This window comes from Nicotiana tabacum, chromosome 1, assembly GCF_000715075.1.
Source record: "Nicotiana tabacum cultivar K326 chromosome 1, ASM71507v2, whole genome shotgun sequence".
Classification (NCBI taxonomy): Eukaryota; Viridiplantae; Streptophyta; class Magnoliopsida; order Solanales; family Solanaceae; genus Nicotiana; species Nicotiana tabacum.
In genome coordinates, this window is record NC_134080.1 from 109,604,889 (window position 1) to 109,613,182 (window position 8,294).

Below are 8,294 nucleotides of genomic sequence, written 5' to 3' on the forward strand. Positions count from 1 at the left end.
CATGCAAAAACATCCTTGAATTCCGTGAGGGTTTTGATCAATTCTTCCCTGACATTCGGCTCAATGTGGATGCTAATTTTGGTTTCTTGGACGTTATCAGCGTCTCCTAGATTCACAGCCTCAGTGTCATTTAGGTTGGGTTTGGGTTTTTCCTCAAATTGGTACAGTTCTCGGTTTATCCCTTCGAAGGCTTCACCTTCGTCACATTCAGATTCATTGTCACAAACGTACTCTTGCATCATTGAGTCGGATTCAGATTGATTTATTAGACTAGGTCGAAGATCCGCTGTGCATGTCATTAGAACTAGTAAAAAGAGAACTGTTCAGAAAGAAAAAGAACAAAACAAAAATTAAAATAGGACAAAAAGAGAGAACTTTATTAAACTTGCGGGATAAAAGGGTTCACACTTTTACAAGACAAACGTAAAATTTGGATTACACCCTGGAATAATCCGAACAAAACAAACAAACAAAACATAAATCAAAGCCTACTACCAAGACTCCCCTCGGACAGGAAGAGGAGTAACTGTCCAATTGTTGGTCTTGGCCTCAGGCCCCACAAACTGTATCTCTGCTCTGCTGGAACCTTCTCCAGCTTCTACCACACTGACATCAACGAATAGCCTCTCAAAACTCTGATTCAGGTCCCTATCCATACCAATCAAGGGTCCTAGGATCTTCGGGACTGACAACCCCTTGGCACTTGCTTTGACAAAAGACCTTGAGAGACGTGGCACCGGCTTAGGCAGAAACCAAACCTTCTTCTTCATTTCTCGCGCTTGCTTCCTATCTGCTGCGGTTGGTTTGAACCCCAATCCGAAAGTTTTCAGATTTTTAGGCAAGGTGATAGGTTGGACAATCCCCTGAAGCTTGACTCCTAGGCCCTTTCCCGGCACGAATCCATTACCCAGCATTTCTGAGACCATCATGATTGTTGCGGCAGCTACCCTAGGGTGCGGGATGATTTCTCCTTCAGAAATTTTGTCGGCCGACCCTGTATCGAAAATCTGGTAGACCCAAGGACCTTTGTCATCAGCGGTCTCTATGAAAGGTACAATGGCTCCGCCCGTGGTGCATGTTGTATCCTCGCCGTGTAACACGACTTCTTGTCTTTCCCACTCGAACTTCACCATCTGATGTAGGGTGGAGGGCACCGCTTTGGCTGCATGAATCCATGGTCGTCCCAACAGCAGGTTATAAGATACTGTGGCGTCTAACACCTGGAATTCCATGGCAAACAGGACTGGACCAATAGTCAGTTCAAGTACAACATCCCCCACAGTGGCTGTTCCGTTTCCGTCGAACCCTCGGACACAGATACTGTTCTTGTGGATCCTTCCGTGGTCGATCTTTGACTGGTTCAGGGTAGATAGTGGACAAATATTGGCGCTTGAGCCGTTATCCACCAATACTCGAGTTACCACCGAGTCTTCACATTTGACAGCTAGGTATAGAGCTTTATTATGCTCTGTACCTTCCATCGGCAGATCATCATCTGAGAATGTTACCCTGTTCACCTCGAAAATCTTGTTGGCAATGGTTTCCAGGTGGTTTACAGAAATCTCGTTGGGTACATGAGCTTCGTTCAATATCTTCATCAAAGCCCGTCGATGCTCCTCAGAGTGGATCAGTAATGACAGCAGTGAGATCTGGGCCGGTGTTTTTCTCAGCTGTTCGACCACGGAGTAGTCCTGCACTTTCATCTTCCTCAGGAACTCCTCAGCCTCTTCTTCGGACACAGGTTTCTTGGTTGCAACTGGGTTGGTTCTTCTTAGCTCCACCGGAGCAAAACAACGACCTGATCGAGTCAGCCCTTGCGCTTCACAACTGACTTCTTCCACCTGTTTTCCTTTGTACATCACCACCGCCTTTTCATATTTCCAAGGTACAGCCTTGCTATCAATCATCGGCAGCTGGACTACAGGCTTTATGGTGACCAGTTCTCTATGTGCCCCCTTTAACACAACAACAGGTGTGGGCGGAATCCCTGATATTACCAGCTTGTTTGGCTCAGGTTTGCTTGTTATGGCGGACGGGCTCTTTCCCAATACCACTACCGGCTTGACGCCTTCTCCCTGTGACTGTACACTCGTTTCTCCACTGGTTGAGACTTCTTTCGGGGCGGCCTGGATCATCATCACTATTTGTGAGGGTTTTCTCAACTCTCCTCCCTCATATACCAACTCAATCATGTGAGTCTCGTGGTGCGCTGGTAGTGGGTTCTGGTTGATGTTAGGAGCCTCCGGTGTCTGGACCTCGATCTTATTGGTGTCAATAAGATCCTGTATGGCATGCCTCAATTTCCAACACTTCTCGGTATCGTGCCCGAGCATCCCTGAGCAGTATTCACAACTTATTTATCGATCCAAATTCTGAGGTGGGGGATTTGGTTCTCGAGTCTGGACAGGACTAACCAAACCCAATTGCCTCAGCTTGTGGAACAAAGCGGTGTAGGTTTCTCCCAACTCCGTGAAAGTTCTCTATTTCCGCAACCTGTCATTCCTAGCATCTGAATTTCCCCGAAAGCCTGCCCCTGAAGGGTTTCTATACGCCCTCGGTGGAGGGTAGGTGTTTTGTGGTGGTGCATATATGTTCTGGGGAGCCGGCGAGCGCCATTGCGGGCGAACCGGAGGCTGAGTGTATGCTTGGGCCTGGTGTACGGAACAATGTGGTTCTCAAGGTGGATAGAAATTTTGTGGTGGGCTGTATAGGTAGTTTGACCTGTGAGGACTGGGTTGGTTGTAGTGTGGCCGGCCAGCCCTGGACCAACTGCCTGCCTCGATCATGGCAACCTCTTCTTTCTTTCTTCTCAGCGCACCTCCCGTGCCGCTTTGAATAGCCTGGGTTGTGGCCTTGAGTGCCGAATAGTTCAAGATTTTGTCAGACCTCAGACCTTCTTCTATCATGACCCCTATCTTGACCACCTCGTTGAAAGATTTTCCAACTGTTGTCACCAAGTGGCCAAAGTAGGTTGGATCCAATGTTTGTAAGAAATAGTCCACCATCTCTCCCTCTCTCATGGGAGGATCGACTCTAGCTGCTTGTTCTCTCCAACGGAATCCGAACTCGCGAAAGCTTTCCCCGGGTTTCTTCCCAGTTCTCAATAATGTGAGACGGTCAGGGACTATCTCGAGATTGTACTGGAAATGACCTGCAAAAGCCTGCGCCAGATCATCCCACGTGTACCACCTGCTGGAATCCTGCCTGGTATACCATTCTAGTGCAGATCCGCTCAGACTTTGGCCGAAATAAGCTATCAGCAGCTCATCCTTGCCGCCTGCCCCTCTCATTTTGCTACAGAATCCCCGCAAATGTGCCATGGGATCACCGTGCCCTTCATATAAATCAAACTTAGGCATCTTGAACCCAGCCGGGAGTTGGACGTCTGGGAAAGGGCACAGATCTTTGTATGCTACGCTGACCTGGTTGCCCAAACCGTGCAGGTTCCTGAAAGACTGCTCCAGGCTTTTGAACTTTCTCAATACCTCATCCTGTTCAGGGGCCTTGACCGGCTTCTCAATCTCTGCCGGCACTTCCAAGTGTGGATTGTAAGTCTGTGGCTCGGGAGCATGAAACGTAGGCTCGGGGGGATAGTATTGTGTATCGTGAGCCTGAAACAATGGCTCACTGGTCGTTCTTTGCAAAGGGGCTGATGTTGGTCCCACAAAAATGGGAATATTGGGTGTTGGGAGAGGTTGATGGGGTGGTGGAGCTTGGGAATCATGAGGGCTTCTTTCTTGATGATAAAGGGGATTTGGGCGGCTTGTGGAAGGGCCGGAGTGAGGGTATTCTGGCATGTGTCCCAGTGTTTCAGGGCTCTTCTGTGTTTTGGCTATGGCTAGCTGCATTGCATTCATCTCTAGTCCCATCCTTTCAATCTTTTCCATCGCTTCTTTTAACAACTGGCTCATCGGCCTCTCTTCCTCATTACTATTCTCTGAAGTAGTCATGCTTGTTGCTATCGGTCCTTTGGATCTGGTTTGATAGGAGTGTGTTTCCAGAGTTCTTTAACAACTAACTTGTCTAGATCAGACAACAACAAACTTTGTTAGCGTTAGAGTTTAACAGATTTGATCATAACACATAAAGGATGCCATGCTCCTAGGCAGTTAACCGTTTCTACATGCTTTGCTTCGAACAACATGCGTCATCCCGGCTTGCTCATTTGTCCTTTTATTGTTAATTTTGTTTTTTCTTTTCTTTTTTTGTTTAAAGCGGTCGAATCTTATGGGGATTGCCTACGTATCACGTCCCCGCGCGAATCAGACCAGGCGTAGTTCTGCCATGAGGCTAACATTTTCATTTATAAAAAGATGAACAAACATTACATTTGAAAACTTTGTAAGAAAATGTCTTGAAATACACACATTTAAATCGAAATAAAAAGATACAATTCTTAACATCTCACAACGTGCCCCACTTTTCACTTATGTTGTAAATTATTAGATCTTTTGCTCAAGGCGGGGCTTGACCTGGATGACCTCCCAACGTACGATACATCCTTTCCAACTCCACTGCTAGATGACGGGCAAAAGTGGGTGCATGCTCTGTAAACCTTTCATAATCCATTCCTTGGCAGTTTACATAACTTTGAGAGGTGTAGACCGCCAGGTCGTGGATCTGTGCTCTGAAATCTTGGAGATATTGGCCTTGATTCTGCAATTGCTGCTGGCGAGTGGTGGCTATATCTCTAATACAGTCTTCACGATCTAGGGTTGACTCTAGTAGAGCTCGGAGTCTGGCCTGCTCTAGTCTCGCCTGCGCTCTTTCTTTGTCAATGTCTACTTGTTGATGCTCTCTTTACCTTCTTGCCTCTTCTAACTGTGCACGAAGTTGGTCTTCTGATCGTATCCAATGGTCTTTTTCCTTCTTGAATTGTGCCCTGTCTTTCTCGGATTGCCTATTTTGGCGTTCCTTATCAGATCTGGCTTCTTCGTTTAATTGTTGGATCCTTTCTTTTGCTTTGCTCAATGCCCTTTCATTTGCAGCAAGAACGGAATCATAATCTTGCACTCTTTCAAAAAGATTGGCGATGGTTTTTTGATCCTTCCAATTCCTCATTGGCGTTTCAGAAGCCTTTTTCATTCTCAGAAATCGAGCATGAAGACTTTCATTCTCACAGGCTAGACTTTTCTTCTCGCCTTCAGCTTCTTGTGCTTGCAAATCTTTCTCCAGACTGAGGTTCCTTAGATTTTCCTTTAGGGCATGGATAGTTACTTTGTACCCCTTTTCTTTTTCTCCCCAGATCAACCGCTCTTGGATTTTATCATTAAAGCTTTGAATATGGGGTCTTTTGGTTGGACTTCTTAGCTCAGGTTCTGGTACATCATCCACGCGAGATCGTTTCTCGAACCACCTTGCATATCCAGGATTTATCTCACCCTTTGATGTGTCTGGGACTTGAGTATCACTTTTCAAGTATCGACATCCATTCCACATCTGCTGGAGCAGAGCCTCAGGAATAGTGGCTTCTGGGTGCAATTCGATTTCTTGCGTACTCAAATCTTCATCATCAGGAACTACTTGATATCTCCCTAGTTGTCTTAGGACTCTCAATGGCGCATACGGCTGGATGCTTCTCAATCCCAATAGTAGCAGATAACTATTTGAGGTTGACATGTGTATCACTTCCCTCATCGGGAGCCATCCCAAAGTCCATTCAATTTGATTTGCCGTTAAAGTCCTTAGATGAGATACCCATGCTTCTGTCCCTTCTGGAACCTGATAATTTTTTACTCTTTCCTCATAACCCTCGATGCAATTATCGTTGCTTGGCCCATACTGTATGATCTTGGGCTATTGTTGGAGATGTTCCATCACCCACATTTGCAACAGAATTTTGCATCCTTCGAAGACTTTCGCTCCTGCTTTACATAAAGTTAAACCCGATTAATGTCTGAGAGAATGATGGGGACAAGGGTGTGGTTTTCTTTGGTGGTGAGGATTTGCACAACCTTTGCGGTCGAATATCGATTGTTCGCTCTTTGTTTGGGAAGACCATGATTCCTAAAAAAGCCACCATGAAGGCGAAGCGACGGTGAACCTGCCATACGTCTTTGTCTTGCTTGTTAGTAAGGCCTTTCTCATGAATTTCGAACCCATCTGACTTTCCGAACCTTGAATACAAAAGGTTGAAAGAACAACATCCATTGATGACATTGCTTTTCCTGATTTGACTGCTGATGTTCAGAAGACCGAAGAATCGATGTACCGAGGGAGCCTTTGTGAATATCAAGCTTTGATTCCTTAAACTTCCATCAAAACCAACATATCCAGCTATCTCCTCTAATGTAGGAGTGAGCTCGAAGTCAGAGAAGCGAAAGACTTTGTGAACAGGGTCCCAAAAAGTTACTAATGCCGCAATCAGATCATCACGGGGTTTAACTTTCATAATATCCGGGAGATTTCCCAAATGCTTGATGACCCACTTTTGACCATCTTCGCCTAATTCACACCACCACATTTGAAGCTGGAATAGAAACTCTTCTGTATTTGTGGATGAAGGGTTTTGTGTGGTGCTCATTTTGTATCTGAAATTTAATTTTATAAAGTCAAGACTCATTTTGAAAATATACTCTAATCATTTTCAGTTAAAACTATTTTCAAGATTTAGAACTATTTTGGGAATTTTTCAAACTATTTACAAGATTAAATACCTTTCAATATTAAATACCTTTATTTCAAGATTTGAAACTATATTTTATTTTTATTTTTTTTATTTTTTATATATATTTTTTTTTTAAAAAAACACAACCCATTTTATTCCTCAGTTCTCACCATGATTTCATTTAAGCCGGTCAACAAGCATGTTCGAGGCAAATGAATGCACAGGTAGCAAGTAGGATGCATCAGGATGGTCTTTTTATTTCGGGTTCACCTGTCCTAGACAGACCCAACCCCTGTGTTGAGTCTCCAAGGTCGGATGTACATGATGCAAATAGACGTTCCTACTAGGGATCCGGTACATGGCTGAGTTATTCTAGGTAAAAACCTGAGGCGTATTGTTCTAAACCTGGCTTACTCAAGCGGACAGTTTGAGCCGAAGTGGGGGTAACGTACCGGGAGCACGAAAGTCTACCCGGCCTAGTTACTTGTCCCAACTTCGTCTTATTTGGTATGACTTCTAACAGAAAGGTGGGTCACGCGCACGTGTACACCATAAATTTAGAAGACTCAGAAAGAAGAAGGGTTTCGCAACAGTTTTATATACACAATTCAGATAATATTAAAGCGGTAAAAGCATCATTTAGCACACTAAGCATGTAAAAATCAGATAAAAATAAAGCCAACTATAACAGTTATTTTAAGCTCGAATTCTTGAACCCTGAACCAGTGGTTCTGGGTACTTTAGTTCCCCAGCAGAGTCGCCAGAGCTGTCACACCTCCTTTTTACGCACCCGCGAGGGTGCAAGGGAGTTTTTCCAATTAAAGGACAATCGAGACGGGATTGGTTTAATTATTTCAGAGTCGCCACTTGGGAGATTTAGGGTGTCCCAAGTCACCAATTTTAATCCCGAATCTAGGAAAAGAATGACTCTATATTACAGTCTGCGTACCAGAAATCCGGATAAGGAATTCTGTTAACCTGGGAGAAGGTGTTAGGCATTCCCGAGTTCCGTGGTTCTAGCACGGTCGCTCAACTGTTATATTCGGCTTATTTATCTGATTTTAAATACAATTATGAACCATGTGCAAATTTTATCTTTTAACCGCTTTTGTCATTATTATTATTTTTACGAGAATTGCAACGTCGTGAAAACATATCTCGAACCACGTTACATCAATGTACCCGTGGTTATCGATATATCTCGACTCGGTTGAGATTTGGATTTGGGTCACATGAATGTGCACCCGAATTAAGGAAAATAAATTGTTAAAGGCGCGCCTAAAGCAACTAGCGTCTTGTTATTTTGGGGAAAGTCGTAAAAATTCGTTAAACGGCACATCCCGAATTCTAAATACTTTAATATATACATGCATCTAGAGGGCCCCGCAGCTTTGTATATTTTGTTTGTCGAGGCTCGTCTCGTTCTATTTTTAAAAGGAATTTGCGACGTCATGGACATGCATCTCGAACCACGTCATAATCAATGTACCCGTGATTAGAAACACATTTCGAATCCGTCGAGATTTGGATTTGGGTCACATAAATGCACACCCGAATTTAAGAAGGTAAAATTATTAAATACGCGCTTAAAGAGGCTATCGCGTTATTATTCCGGGAGGGTCGTGAGATTTGCTAAACGACCCACCTTAGGGACTGAATGCTTCAACATATATATATTTAACAAGGG